Below are 15,756 nucleotides of genomic sequence, written 5' to 3'. Positions count from 1 at the left end.
CTGAATTCAATCCAAACCTGTCAAAAATATTGATGAAAAAATGTGTCTTTATATTTAAGTAAACATGAATTTAGGAACCTGCTCCTAAATTCTATTTTTTTTTCTGTAAGAAAGGTAAATCTTTCCTGAAGGTGCAGTGTTTAGGCATGAAGATTTAATTACGACACTGATGATGCCAACAAAATTACTTTTTCACTAAGGCATTGAGATAGCTATTGACAAATAACAAGTGTGTTGAAGATTATAATCATGTTTCTGAAAATTGCTGTTATAGCTATTTTCAATAAATAATTAGTTTCAATAAACTTAGTTCCTTTCAATACAGATTTGATCACAGCCATTGTCAATATTCAAACCATAGTCTGTTTCTAAAATAGGATCTCAACATGTGTTAAATTTCTCAATCTATTCCACTGTGTTCCTTTACTTCAGTTACCCAAGTCATGCTTAAAATTAGACCTACTCGAAAAGTGTATCTAAAAAATAGAATCAGAAAATATAATTAATTTTGCCTTTCCCAAACAATTCATGTCTAAATCACATGAACTAATAGATATGCACAGATAATATACTGGAGAGACACCCTTGACAAATCTGACCCACTAATTTCTGAAGTTTTTCTTAATTCACATATTCTTGATTGACCGTAAAGCCATATTTTCATCTTCAACTTTAAATATACAGTTTAGGGATCCCTGGGTGGCGCAGCAGTTTAGCGCCTGCCTTTGGCCCAGGGCATGATCCTGGAGACCCGGGATCGAATCCCACGTCGGGCTCCTGGTGCATGGAGCCTGCTTCTCCCTCTGCCTATGTCTCTGCCTCTCTCTCTCTCTCTGTGTGTGACTATCATAAATAAATAAAAATTAAAAAAAAAAACTTTAAAAAATAAATATACAGTTTAAAACTAGACACAATCTTATTTCCTTGCTGTGGATCATTAAAAGTTCTTAAGTTATAAATTAGTTTAAATGACTACAGGTTACAGACAGCCCATCCCCATTTGTCTTAAAATAAATTTTATTATGATTTGTTTCATGTAGTTCACAAATACTTAAACCATATCACCACCTAGAAAATTCATGTAGGTTTTTGAGGTATAGCATCATAATAAATAAAGAGTTCTATTACATTAAATCTCAATATTTTGAAAACAAAACAAAAAAAAAAAAAAATCTCAATATTTTGGTCTTATATTATTCAGCCATTAAAAATAAGAAAATCCTGCCATTTGTCACAACATGAATGAAACTTGAGGGCATAAGTAAAATGTCAGACAAAGACAAAATACTGTGTGATCTCACTTATATGTGGAATCTACTAAAAAACATAACAAAACAAAACAGGAACACTTGAGTGGCTCAGTGGTTGAGCATCTCCCTTTGACTCAGGTGTGACCCCAGGGTCCTGGGATCGAGTCCCACATCTGGCTCCCCACAAGGAACCTGCTTCTCCCTCTGCCTATGTCTTTGCCTCTCTCTCTGTCTTTCATGAATAAGTAAATAAAATCTTTAAAAATCAAACAAACTCGTAAACAGAGAACAAATCAGTGGTTGCCTGAGGTGGGGTGTAGGGTTTGAAGAAATGGGTGAAGGTGGCCAAAATGTACAAACTTTCAATTATGAGGTAAATAAGTTGTGGGGATATAATGTACAGCATGGTGACTATAGATAAAAATACTTTGTATGTTTGAAACTTGTTGCTAAGAGAGTAAGATCTACTTACTAAGTTTTAATCACAAGGAAAGATAATCATAACAATGAGGTGGGGGATATTAACTAACATTGCCATGATCATTTCACAATACTTACGTGTATCAAATCATGTTTTGTCCCTCAACTTACACAACGTTACATGTCCATTATATCTCAAAGCTGAAAAAAATATCGTGCTCTGGAAGCATTTCCAAGGAGTGGTATGAGTAACTGCTTTAATCTCTCCCTAACAGTCTGCTCTTGAGTACACCTGTTCCATCTGGGAGTAATGGACATTGTAAACACATTTCAACTGGTTTTCAGACACTCAGAGCTCCAATTATGATATTAAATATAAGGTTTAGCTGAGAGAAGTTCAAATTAACAAAGGAGGGGAATGAAGTAAAGGAAACATACCAATTCCTTTCTTTTACTAAATATCTGAATACACAGTAGCAGAACCTGTGATCAAATACATTTTTCTGTGAAAGAACTGCTGACTCTTCAGTCTGGATTAAGATAAGGAGAGCTATCTCCAGGGTGTTTTACACTGGGCAACACTGTGGAAGCTCAAGTGAGAAGAAATTACACCAAAGAAGGTATCTGCCAGGAAATCAAACTATTTAAAAATACACGAAATGCTATATTAAAAGTTACTGCTTTTTAATTAGCCAGCTATCATTCTAAATATATCTGAAAAATATGCAAAAAAATTCCTAACATGTTAAAAATTCCTTAAACAAGGTGCAAAGGAGCAATATATAAAGATAAGCACTTACTGGTGGGGGAAATTGTTAGAGGAAAATAAGCAAAAAAAAGTCTCAGAGCAACGAGTGGATTTTTCTGTTTCTGAAGTAGGTTACCATTTCTGAAGCAAAGGTCAGAAGATCATTTCATTTAATTTAATGGAAACAGCTTTTGGCATGGATTCTTGACTCCCAGCATCTATATATGAAGAATATCAAGAGCAATTTTTAAAAGTATGCGTTATATATTCAGTTTGGTGTTTCATAAGTTATCTTACATCCCAAGGGCAGCTTTTAACACCTGTCTTTGTTCTTGCTAATTCCTAGAAATACTAAGGTAAAAGGATTATTGATCAAATTGAAGGATATATTTTCTGTTTTATTGCTACTTCTATTTTAAAAAAAATCATAGGTATTAAATTATCACTTTGAGACCTAGAGTAATTAGGAGGTAAATAATCTGTTAATTCTCTTCTTTAAATTACTATGAGGTTATATATACATTTAGTGAATACTTCAGACATTAAAAGAGCATTATGAATATCAATTGCTAAGCCTTCTATACTGTCATTTGAGTTAAAAATGACATAGTCAACACCAAATGCAAATTCAATTGGGGCAAGATTTTTGTTTTGTTTCAAAGTAATAGTAAGTTTTAAGCAATGGTTCTTCATTGTGTCAACAACTAAAATAATATATACTGTTACACAATACCTTCTTCCTTTGCAGTTTCTTCAATTTTTAACCAATATCTTTTTAAAATTAAATATGAATATTCTCAAAATTAGTTTTCAAGGGTTAATTCAGGAAAACAAGATTAACGACAAATTAAAATGTTTTATTTGTTCAAAGCAGGGCTTGGTAAAATTCATGTTACTTAAATAAAATTTCAGTAAGTCTGTGCCTATGCGATGCTAATGTAATCCTTGAGCAGTAAAATATCACTGACCCAGTTACATATTCTGTATCCATACGATCCAGTAAACAGATGAATAATCTTTTCATGAAAATTTTTAAGAACTTGTTTTGACAATGTATAGCCTGTTTAAAATCTAAAGTGTTAGCAGAGAGTTCAACAAATTTCCAATATAACTTATTGATAATTGACCAGGCCACCGAAGTTACTAGAGTCAAAAACCCAAAAATCTTTTCTTTATTAAAACTATTTAGTCCTTGCTGCCTTCTATATATTCATTTTAGCTTTTGAGTATTATTTGCTCATTTAAAAAATACTTTGTCTTGGTAATAGTGGTTATTATCTAAACCTTGCAGTACAAATCAATTTTAGAAACATTGCAGACTATGTGACTGCTTTGTGTTATACAATTAAAAAGAACGTGGATAAGAACATGCAAGTACACATATTGTCGATGTGTACGCACACCCACCTATATGCTAGCGTGATTTACTAGTACAATAATTGATAGTTATATTTTTTCATTTTTTAATGAGGCAATTTCTTGTTCCCCTCCTTCCAAGTTTTTCTTTGAAAACCTCTTTCTCTATCATTAACCTTATTCTTGCTAACTACATATTAGCCACTCTGGCCACAACTCCTCTTTAAACCTAAGCTAAGAGGTAATTTCTGTAGGAGTTTTGCATTCTCTCTAGCAGATTATGTTGCCATTAAGAGATACTGTAAGAATATAATGCGGGAGTCAATGCTACCATGGAAGTCCAAATGAGAAAATAAAAACATTCAACTGGCAGCAAGAGCAATTTGGAAGGAGTGTGCATTGGAGGCTAACCAGAAATTCATTGTTGTTAAGGCACACAGTCTATAATACCGAGCCTGGATTCCAATTAGCCCTGCACACACAGAAAAACAGTTAATATCATAGGTTCTTTACAAACTGCTACAAATGAAATTACTCAGCCCTTCTAAAAGAGTTTCTGATTTTTAGTAGTTTCTGTGGTGCATTAGTGACAAACCAAGCAAGAAAAATGTTACTGGACTGTGACTCGTGACCATAAGTTGCCTTCCACCTGAGTAGTACAGATAATCCGCATCTTGATCAATTGTCATGAATACATTGTACTTATCTACAAGAAATTCTAAGTTTTTCCCTAAAAATAAATAGCCTTAAAAACAATACCTCGAAAAAAATAATATCTTGAATATCCAGAGATAAGACATACCTAAATTATTATAATAAACTACTGGTTTAAACTGTTTTCAATAATTAATATTTATATAATTAACCAAATTTGGATCATTTGGGCACTTAGTGGGATTTTGCATTTAAATTTTAATAAAAGAAAAAGATTTCTGGTTTTATTTTCCTTCTGTTGTTCTCTATATGATGTGTGATCACAAATTAATCCTGATTTTAATAGTTTTAGAAGGAAAATGATTAGCTTGTCAAGTTTGAAGCAAAAATAATAAAAATAAAATTAGTGAAAAAATACTGCATGTTTCTTAAGCTACACATTGTATATTTGAGAATTATTGCTATAATATATAAATATACTTTTACTACATTTATATTTGACTGGCTTATAATCTGATTTTGCTTATGCCAGGGGCTGGATAGGTCTCTTCTAATTTTATGACTGATCTTTATTTTGGAAATATGTGTATCTGACCATAGTGGAATGTTTAAAGATCTATTTTAACAATTTACTGCAGGGCTAAGAAACTGAAAGAGTAATTCTAGGAAATTATACAACAATTGGGTCAATTTTTAGGGAATAAATGCCAAATCTGAAAAATACAATAATGTAGCACTCTCCATTGATAGGACCTTTAGAAAGTAATTTTTAAGTACTCACAGTAATCAGTTTTCTTCCTTTTTACCCATTTTATTGTGGTGTTCTTACTGAATGACACGTCAGTTTGTATTAGAAGGACTACTTAAGGCTATGAGGAGTATTCCATGCTGTGATTCTATTTGAGCTGCAGATCAGTTATGCTAGTTATTCTCTTAGTTGTAATTCAGTAGTTTTATTGAAGTTAACATGAAGGAATCTAGTAAAGAAACCATTTAGTGTTTGTAATTATTTTTTTGTAAGTAAAATATGAAATGATGACAAAGAGTCTAACACTTCAGCAGCTAATACTTTATATCCAAGAAATAATGTACAGGAAACTTACAGATGAATCACTTGGTTACAATAAAGTGACATTGTATTTTACACTTTTCCATTTTAGAAATAAGAAAATGTATACTTTTTAAGGTATACACAATAGAGAAGCGGAATTTATTTCTAAGAATAAAATTTTATATGAATAAGAAATTCCTTGAGCCAACAATATGTTGAAGTCATGATCCCTACCTAGTACCTGAGAATGTGGAATGTGACCTTACTTGGAAATAGAATCTTTGCAGAATTAATAGAGTTAAGATGAGTTCACGATATAATTGGTGTCCTTATAAGAAGAGATCCATATGAAGACATAGAAATATCAGGTACACTCCATGTGAAAACAGAATTTGAGATTAGAACGGTGCATTGACAAGCCAAGGAATGCCATGGATTGGCTGCCATTACTAAAGGCGAATAGGGAGGCATGGAAGAGATTTCCCCCTTAGAGCACTTAGAAGGATTGAATACTGCGGACACCTTGATTTTAGAATTTTTTTTTTTTTGATTTTAGAATTTTAGTATCCAGAACTGTGAGAAAAATAAATGTCTTTTACTTTAAGCCAGTTGTCTTTTTCCTTTTTTTTTTCTTTTTCCTTTTTTTAAATTTAATTTAATTTTATTTTATTATTTTTTATTTTTTTAAATTTTATTTTTAAAAGTGTTTTTGATGATGCCTATGGCAGCCCTAGGAAACTAGTACACTACTTATAGGTCTAGATGTTCAAGGCCCTGGTCATCTTATCCTACCTGCTAAATTAAGTTGATACTTACATAAACTATACTTACTAAAATAAGTATAACGTAGAAGAATATATGATGTCAGGTGAACAGATCATTTAAATGCTTAATTTCAATTGTGAGATTTTGTTAAGCCCTCGACTATAATAAATGTGATTCAACACAATCTAGGTCAGACTCTACTGTTTTCCTGTTTCTGCTTTATGCTATCACTGTAAATTGCTCTATTTGTAGGCCTACTTCACACATTTCCCTTATGAGAAAACCCGTTATAAGCCTTCAGTGTTTGTTCCCAGCATGCATACACTCAAAGCCTGTTTTTATGCTTTCCTTCTACCTTCCTCACACATATGCCCTGAACACAACCTATAAGAGACTGATGATCAATGAACAGAATGCCCTAACTTCCTTTATTTCATGTCTTCACAGAAGCAACTCTTAAGGCAGGCTTGTACAAGTTCCTTAGATTCTTACAAATTCAAACTTGATGTTTTTCCTTCCTTTGAAATAGACATCCTGATCAAAATTAATCTTCCAAGCCTTGCACCAACTGTCCTCAGTTAGTATCAGAATAATTCTTGTCTTCTTAAATTGTGAATTTTATGACACCTGGGCAGCTCAGGGCATGATTCTGGAGTCCCAGGATTGAGTCTTGCATTGGGATCCCCCAAGGAGCCTGCTTCTGCCTATGTCTCTGCCTCTTATGAATAAATAAATAAAATCTTTAAAAATGCTTATATTTTGAATATGTTAAGCATTATTGTCGTCAGTTTATTAAATATCAAACATATTAAAAATACACATTAATATATGTGAGTTTTAGAGGGAACACTGATGTATGTAGTGTATTATCTACAATAAAGATCAAAATTGGGATCCCTGGGTGGCATGGCAGTTTAGCGCCTGCCTTCAGCCCAGGGCATGATCCTGGAGTTCCTGGATCAAGTCCCACGTCGGGCTCCCTGCATGGAGCCTGCTTCTCCCTCTGCCTGTGTCTCTGCCTCTCTCTCTCTCTCTCTCTCTCTCTCTCTCTGTATCTCTCATGAATAAATAAAATCTTAAAAAAAAAAAGATCAAAATTGCCCTGGAGACTGTTGTGAGCCCTTGCTGGATACTTTTTTTTAAAATTATTATTATTTTTTTTTTTCCTTGCTGGATCCTAAATCAGTCTTTCCCATCACAGAAAACCACTATCCTGAATGTTACATTTCTGTTCTCCAGTTTCCTTTAGTTTTCCAAATAGGTGCCTTTGTCCCTGAAGAAATATGTGTGTTCCTGGGCCTGGGTTATTATTATTTATTAATAATAAATATTATTATGTATTATTTTGTGATTTGGTTACTTGACTTAACATCGTGTTCCTGAAATTCATCTATGTGCCTGTAAATAATTATCATATATTCTTAATTACTGGGTAATATTTCACTGAATAACACAGCAAGTGTATTTAATATAAGATTATTTCCAGCTTTTTGTGAAAATGAAAACATTGCCATGATCATTCTTAGATTTATTTCCTGGGGCACATGTGTCAGAGATTCTCAGAGCTATATGAATAAGAATAAAATTGCTGTCCTATACGGTATGTGTATCTTCATTTCTCTTAGAATATGTCAAATTTCTTTCTAAAGCAGTTTTATCAGTGTGCACTCCCACCGGAAGCATAAAGTTATTCCAGTTCCTTCATATGATTACTAAGTCTTGATATTTCAGACTTAAAGTTTTGCTAATTTGGTTGATATGAAACTATATCTCATTATAAGTTCAGCTTGAATCCCACCTATTATTTATCAGGTCAACAGCTTTATATATTTAATGTCTAATAAGGTTTTGTTCTCAGGGAATTCTGTCTTTTGCCCATATTATGGGATTATCTCTTTTTCTTAATGACATAACCTTTATATATTCTGAATATATGAATAATATCAGTTTCGTGTATCTTCTTCCAATTCATAGTTTAGGTTCCTCCTGTTATAATTTACTTTCATAGGTAGGTATTTTTATTCTGATATAGTCCCATTCAACAATCTTTACCTTTGTCTTATAATTTTGCCTTTGAACTTGAGAAACGCTTTATTAGTTTTACATTATAAAATATTGTTATGTAAATTCTGCAAGTTTTGTAGCTTTGCCTTTCATTTTCAAATGTGTAATTCATTAGATCTTTGTTTATATTGTGAGGTAGGATTTGTTTCATTTTTTTAACATACGGATAGTTAATTATCTCAGCATGTGTTATTGTAAAGTTCTTTCTTTATGCAATGACTAACAATACCATTTCTGTCATAAATCAAATTTCCATACAATGATATTTGTTTCTTGGCCTTCTGTTTAATTGCTCAATTTCTCTGCTCTGTAGCAATATTGCATGTGCTTATTATTTTAGCTGAATAAGTAACTCTTGTGATATAATAGAAGTCATCCCACCCTATTAATTTTGCATAGGATGCCTTATGATTCCTTGATTATTCACCTTATCTTATAATTTTAGAATTAGCTTGGAAAATTCCTTGAAAGACTGTTATGGGGAACGCTTGGGTGGCTCAGTGGTTGAGCATCTGCCTTTGACTCAGGGCATGATCTCGGAGTCCCAGGATCAAGTCCTGTATTGGGATCTCACAGGGAGCCTGTTTCTCCCTTTGCCTATGTCTCTGTCTCTGTCTCTGTCTCTGTCTCTCTCTCTCTGTTTCTCTCATGAATAAATACATAAAATCTTTTTTAAAAAGAGTGTTATGGAAATTTGACTGAAATTACATTGAATCTATCAATTTGGAGAGCATAACAACCTTTATCATATCTAACCTTCCTAAGAATGTTATCTATTTAAATTCATTTATTTAAAACTTTTTTTAAAGTCTTTCAATATAGTTTTATAATTTTCTTCACTAAGGACTGACACACACATTTTTCTAGATATATATTTCTGCATTATTTTATATACTAAAATAACATATTTACATTATATTAATTGAGATATTTTAGTGATGTATTTTAGTATAACTTTCTGTTTGTTGGTAATATATAGAAAGAACCAGTTTTGTACCTTGACTTTGTGTCAAACATTTGAAACTATAGTGCCTTGTCATTATATCCATACTTTCATTTGAATTTGTCTTTATAGAAATAGTATTATCTGTATGCTGTGAGGGGTTTTTCCTTCTTTCTGAAACTTCTTATTTTAATGTGGTTTTACTTTTGTGTATCTTCCCATGTTAACTAGATTCCTCACTGTAATGATAAATAAAAGTGATGAGCATGTGAACCCTTAAAGTGGTGCATAGTGTACATCCTTAAAAGTAATGCTTTCAATGGTCTGTTAGGTAGAAGCTAAACGTGAATAATGGAAGGAACACCCAGAGGCAAAGTCCCAAATCCTTGAAGGAGAATGACAGAGACATGAGATGGAGGTGAGGAGAGTGATGGAAAAACAAAACAAAACAAAACAAAAAACCCTACATATTATGAGTCCTGGAGCTCAACATCCTGAAGCTGTGGCTTCCAACGACTTGGGCCCAACAGATCAAGAGCCACAGGTACAGCACATGCTCTCTCCTCGTCCACCTCTGTCCCAGGTGAACCCCTTATAATACATTTGCTTTCTCCATCCTTGAGAAAGGCTTGACAGTTCCAGCACAAACCTTGTAGGGTCAAAAGTCCCCCTCACACCCTGTGGGAGGAGTTTCCCAAATGATTGGAAGCAGCCTGGATCAGAGACCACCTCACTGTAGGTGACAGCACCTGCCAGCCAAGAGATGCAATGATATTCAATTGCAAAACAACCTGGAAGCTGAAACCACCTTGGGGAGACGCCCCACTCTCCCACCTTAAGAGTGTACTTTCACTTTAATAATCTGCTTTATTGCTACTTTCCTTCGACTGTCTTTACTGGAGAACAGAGCCTCACATCAATCTCATGGGAAATCCAAGGACCCAGACCTTCATTCACAGGAGGCAGACACTCCCTCATTACTGACAGTCCCATTAAGTATAAAATTTTATAGGAGATTTTCATAGGAAGGTGTTTATCGAAATAAGAAAGTTCTCTTTCATTCCTAGTTTCTACAGTGTTTAATCACAGAATGTTGACTTTTGAAATATATCTTTATGTATTGAGATGATGATAAGAATTTTCTTCTTGTTAATGTAAGATACCTCAATTGATTTTTTTCTCATTTAAAATCAACCTAACATTCCCAGAAAAAAATATAATTTGTCCATAAATATTAAATACTCAAGATTTACTAGATTTTACCTGTCAAATTGTTTTTTTTTTGATCTGTTAAATTGTTAAGAAATCTTTGCATTTATGGTAATAGTTTATTGCCTGTAATCATTTCTCGTATTGTCCTTGTGGGTTTTATTTTTTTATTTTTTTTAATTTTTTTTTTAAATTTATTTATGATAGTCACAGAGAGAGAGAGAGAGAGAGGCAGAGACATAGGCAGAGGGAGAAGCAGGCTCCATGCACTGGGAGCCCGACATGGGACTCCATCCCGGGTCTCCAGGATCACGCCCTGGGCCAAAGGCAGGCGCTAAACCGCTGCGCCACCCAGGGATACCCCCTTGTGGGTTTTAGTATATAGAATGTGTTAATCCAACAAATACGGTTGGAGAATATTTCTTATTTTCTGTATTTCAGAGTGGAAATCCCAAATCCATTGGAAATGGGATTTATTTAATCCTTGAATGCATGTTAGCAGTTTTTGGTGAAACAAACAAATATGCAAAATTAGGTTTGGTGTTTTCTTTTTGAAGACTTTACTAAGTCAATACTTTTAAAGTTATAAAATGAATCTGATTTTAACATATTTTAAGTGAATATATATTTAGAAATTTATTTGGTTCATCTTTTCATAATAATTGGCATAATGTTTTTCAAATTAAGCACTGGTTGTTATTATACATATTGTAATGCTATTAGACCCTTCCACCTTTGTTCATCATTTTACTTTCTGCATTTGTTTTCTGTGTTTTAGATATGTCTCTTTTGAATAACACATAGATATTTTTTTGAAGGGCTCATCCTGAAAAACTTTGTGCTCCTTAATTCACGCACCTTATTAATTTGTATTTGTTACAATTATTGATTTATATACATTTATTTTTGATATTAACCTTGCCCTTTACACTTTCCCATTTATGCATTTTCACTCTTTTTCTGCTGTTTTGATTTTTTGTTCTAATTCCATTTCCCCCTGCATTCAACCAAATGTACATATTTTATTTATCTTTAGTTTTCCCTCCACAATTTTAACACTTATTAAATAAGTTAATTGGTATTTTCTTCTCGCAAATAGTATTTAGAGTATTTTAAATATGACCAAACTAGGGGTGCCTGAGTGGCTCAGTTAAGCCTCTGCCTTCAACTTAGGTCTCCCTCATTACTGACAGTTCCATTAAGTATAAAGTTTTATAGGAGATTTTCATAGGAGGTATTTATTGAAATAAGAAAGTTCTCTTTCATTCCTCGTTTCTACAGTGTTTAATCACAGAAAGTTGACTTTTAAAATATATCTTTATCTATTGAGATGATGATAAGAATTTTCTTCTTCACTTGTTAATGTAAGATACCTCAGTTGATTTGGTCCTGGGTCCTGGGATTGAGCCCTGCATGGGGTTCCCTGCTCAGTGGGGAGCCTGCTTCTCCCTCTCTCTGCCTCTGTGCTCTCTGTCTTAAATAAATAATAAAATCTTTAAAAATGTACATGACCAAACTCTTCCCTAATTTTCTCAAATCATCACCCATTATTGCAACTTTGTATTTTTAATTCCCACAAGATACAATTAATGTTGGCTTCTCCAGACAATTTTTGTTTCAGTTACTGACCTGTGTAACAGAATCTTTGCTTTTAATCTGCATGGCATCATGGATGTCCTACTCTCATCCTACTCATTCTGGTAGAAGTACATCCTGTGGAAGGAAGTTCCTATTAGGAGGGTCCATTTGTAGCAAGAAAGATCTCATTGTCTGTATGGCTAGGCATCTACTTTTTCACTTTCATAGAAGTCATTCTTAGGTGGATTTAATATAATTTTCTTCAGGACATTTGTGATATTCCAAAAATTTCTGACTTCCATGGTTACCGTTGAGAAGTCACCTATATATCTAGTTGAAATGCTTTGAGGGCAATATTTTCTTTACCTCTGTCCACTTTTAAGAGATTCTCTGGTTTGGGGTGTACTACAGCTTCACTTTGATATGCCAAGGAGTAGTTATCTTTTATTTACCTCATTTGAGATTCTTTGAGCTTCTGTGAATTGTTTCCTTTTACTAGTTTTGGAGTTCTTGGTCTTTATTTTTTCAAATATTTTTGTGTCCTAGCTCTTCTTTCCTGAAATTCTGATAAAATTTTTCATATATTTCCATTCTAAATTCTATGTATCTTTGCCATATTTTCTTTTCTTTTGGTTTCATTTCTGTTTTAATCTCTACTCTTAACTGCATTTTGCATAACAACTTATGTTATATATTTAAGAGTGATTCTTCAATTCTGTATTATCTCTGCTAACAAATCCACTGAGATTTTAACTTCTGTTATATAGTTTTAATTTTTTTTTTTTATAAATTTTTATTTATTTATGATAGTCACACAGAGAGAGAGAGAGAGGTGCAGAGACACAGGCAGAGGGAGAAGCAGGCTCCATGCCGGGAGCCCGACGTGGGATTCGATCCCGGGTCTCCAGGATCACGCCCTGGGCCAAAGGCAGGCGCCAAACCGCTGCGCCACCCAGGGATCCCTATAGTTTTAATTTTTATATGTTCAGTTACTTTATTTCTCTAATCAACTTAACCACCTATACTGGAGTCATTATTCTCATTGACCTTTTGTTTCTTCTTAAGTATACTTAATTTTATAACTTGGTATCTCCCCTTGACTTTTTACATTTTTTTCTCCCATTGTTAGTGATAGCCTACATTCATGATACCGAGTCTTAATTGTGATATTTTTGACTATGGACTCAATTTTACTGGAATTATTCTTTGGGGTAATTTTTGAGAATGAGTTTCCTGATAACAAAAGATAAATCTCTATGTAATCAGTAAATGTCCTAAAGTGAAAGCTGTCTTTATCTGCTTTCATTTCTTCTCTAAGTTCTCATTATAATTAATATTCAATTTAAGAATTCAGATCATAAATGTATGTGTGTGTGTGTGTGTGTGTGTGTGTAGACATATATTCAATTACTATTATTTAGATCAGGGTCCTTGCTTCTTATTCCTCAAAGCATACTTTGTGTTGTGGGATCTATACATGAGATATACATATGTATCCCACAGAAGTTTTACTTCTTTTCAGTGGACTATTCAGTCAGATTACCTAGAAGATCATATTGTCATATTAAATTTTTCTCTCTTTATTTATTTTTTATATATAAATTTTTTAAATTTTTATTTATTTATGATAGTCACACAGAGAGGGAGAGAGAGGCAGAGACATAGGCAGAGGGAGAAGCAGGCTCCATGCACCAGGAGCCCGACGTGGAATTCGATCCAGGGTCTCCAGGATCGCGCCCTGGGCCAAAGGCAGGTGCCAAACCGCTGCGCCACCCAGGGATCCCTTCTCTCTTTATTTTAACTCTACTTTGTAACTATTTTTAAATCGTTAGTCTAGTAGACAGAAAAGATTTTTAGTCCTTTCCAGTAATCATAAAAATATGTATTTCTTTTAAAATGTTTTCTTAGTTATGCTATTTTGTGCATTATAGTATATTTAACCTTAATAGTACTTTTTATTTTTTTAATCCTCACTATATTTTGGAGAAGAAATGTTCACATTGGAAGCCATCACAGGCATGGTGTTCTGGTTTGAATTGCAGCATGTCACTGCTTTCTTTCAGTTTTTTTGCCTAGGCCAGATGGTAGAGTTGTTTGACTTGCCTAGTGTCTGGCTGAGTTAAGTGTGAACCATTTGAAATTTAATCAGTAGAAGATGGAAGTGATGGCTATTGGGCAGAGGAAAGAATTTTGATAATTTATAAAGAATTTTATTTAGATGACCATGAAAAACACAAGCTATGTTACACTGTGATAAACCTGACACTTTTGGCATTAGATTAAAATGAATTTTCCACTCAAAAAATCAATGATATGCTTCTTTTTTCCCTTTATTAAGGAAATAATCCCCAATATTTTTTGGCTTAGAGTTTGTAGATTAATTACATGCATGATGTTTTGGCTTCATTTCTGTGCATTTTAATAGACTTATTACACATTTTCTATAAAATATAAATACAGTAGATAAGAAAACATTATGTACAGGGGAAGTATTGCTTTCATGGTTCAGATTGATTTTTTTGTACAGGTATAAATATACCTGGAAAAGATGAAATCACTGGGCTGCTATTGCATTTTATTTTAAATATATGATATTAAATCCATTTTCATAATTACCTTGAGTTATTAATGTAACAATTTTCACAAAGCTTATTGATTACTTAGAAGATAAACATACTTTGGAGATACTTACAGTAGTATTCAATGTTATATTTGTGTATATTCAGAAAATGGTTTTAATGACTAAAACACATAACTCATATAAAAGTTAGAAATATAAATTAAAACACATCCCAGAAATATTTTAAATAAAATATATTACTCTCTCCATATAAGTTTAATTTCAATAAATCTAAGCTTTTCATGATACTATGATTATTTATGATAAGATAACCTTTTCCTAGTGTAATTTTTATAGAACCTTAAAATCAAAACAAAACAAAGGTAGAAGACCAACAAACAAAAATATTTATACCAAGAAAGAACCTTAAAAATATATTATTTTAGGGGTACCTGGGTGGCTCAGTTGGTTAAGTATCTGACTTTTTTTTTTTTTTTAATTCATGAGAGACACACAGAGAGAGAGAGAGATGCAAAGACATGGGCAGAGGGAGAAGCAGGCTCCCCTCAGGGAGCCAGAGTGGGACTGGATCCAGAGACAGAGATCACGCCCTGAGCCAAAGGCAGACACCCAACCGCTGAGCCACCCAGGCATCCCACTCTTTTTTTTTTTTTTTTTCAGGCATCCCACTCTTGATCTCAGCTCAGTTCTTGAGCTCAAGTTCCTGAGGTCAAGCCCCAAAAGATGTTGTTAATTGGTCAAGGGCAAGGTCTAACCTCATCTAGCAGCTCAATGAGAGAGGAAGTATTAGAAATTATACTGCCAAGTTCCTTCTAGTTTACTGATAAGATACAAGTTTAAATTCTAGTTTTACCTTAAGTAGATGAAAGCACATATAGTACATTTTTGTAAGAGAAAAGGCTCTGTTCAAAGCAAATAAATTAGGAAACTGCTTTTCTATGCAAAGTAGAAGTAGGCTTTATGTCAGTCAGGGTCCCAGCAGGAAAAAATTTAGCATAATCCAGTTAGGGCAATTAAAGATATTAAAGATCTTACACAAATATTTGAAATTACAAGGATCTGTAGAATAGCCTGTTTTTTTTGTTTTGTTTTGTTTTGTTTTGTTTTTTACTTTCTCTTCTATTAACTGAGTAAGGG

This window comes from Canis lupus, chromosome 19, assembly GCF_011100685.1.
Source record: "Canis lupus familiaris isolate Mischka breed German Shepherd chromosome 19, alternate assembly UU_Cfam_GSD_1.0, whole genome shotgun sequence".
NCBI lineage: Eukaryota > Metazoa > Chordata > Mammalia > Carnivora > Canidae > Canis > Canis lupus.
Note: the sequence above shows the minus strand (reverse complement) of the source record.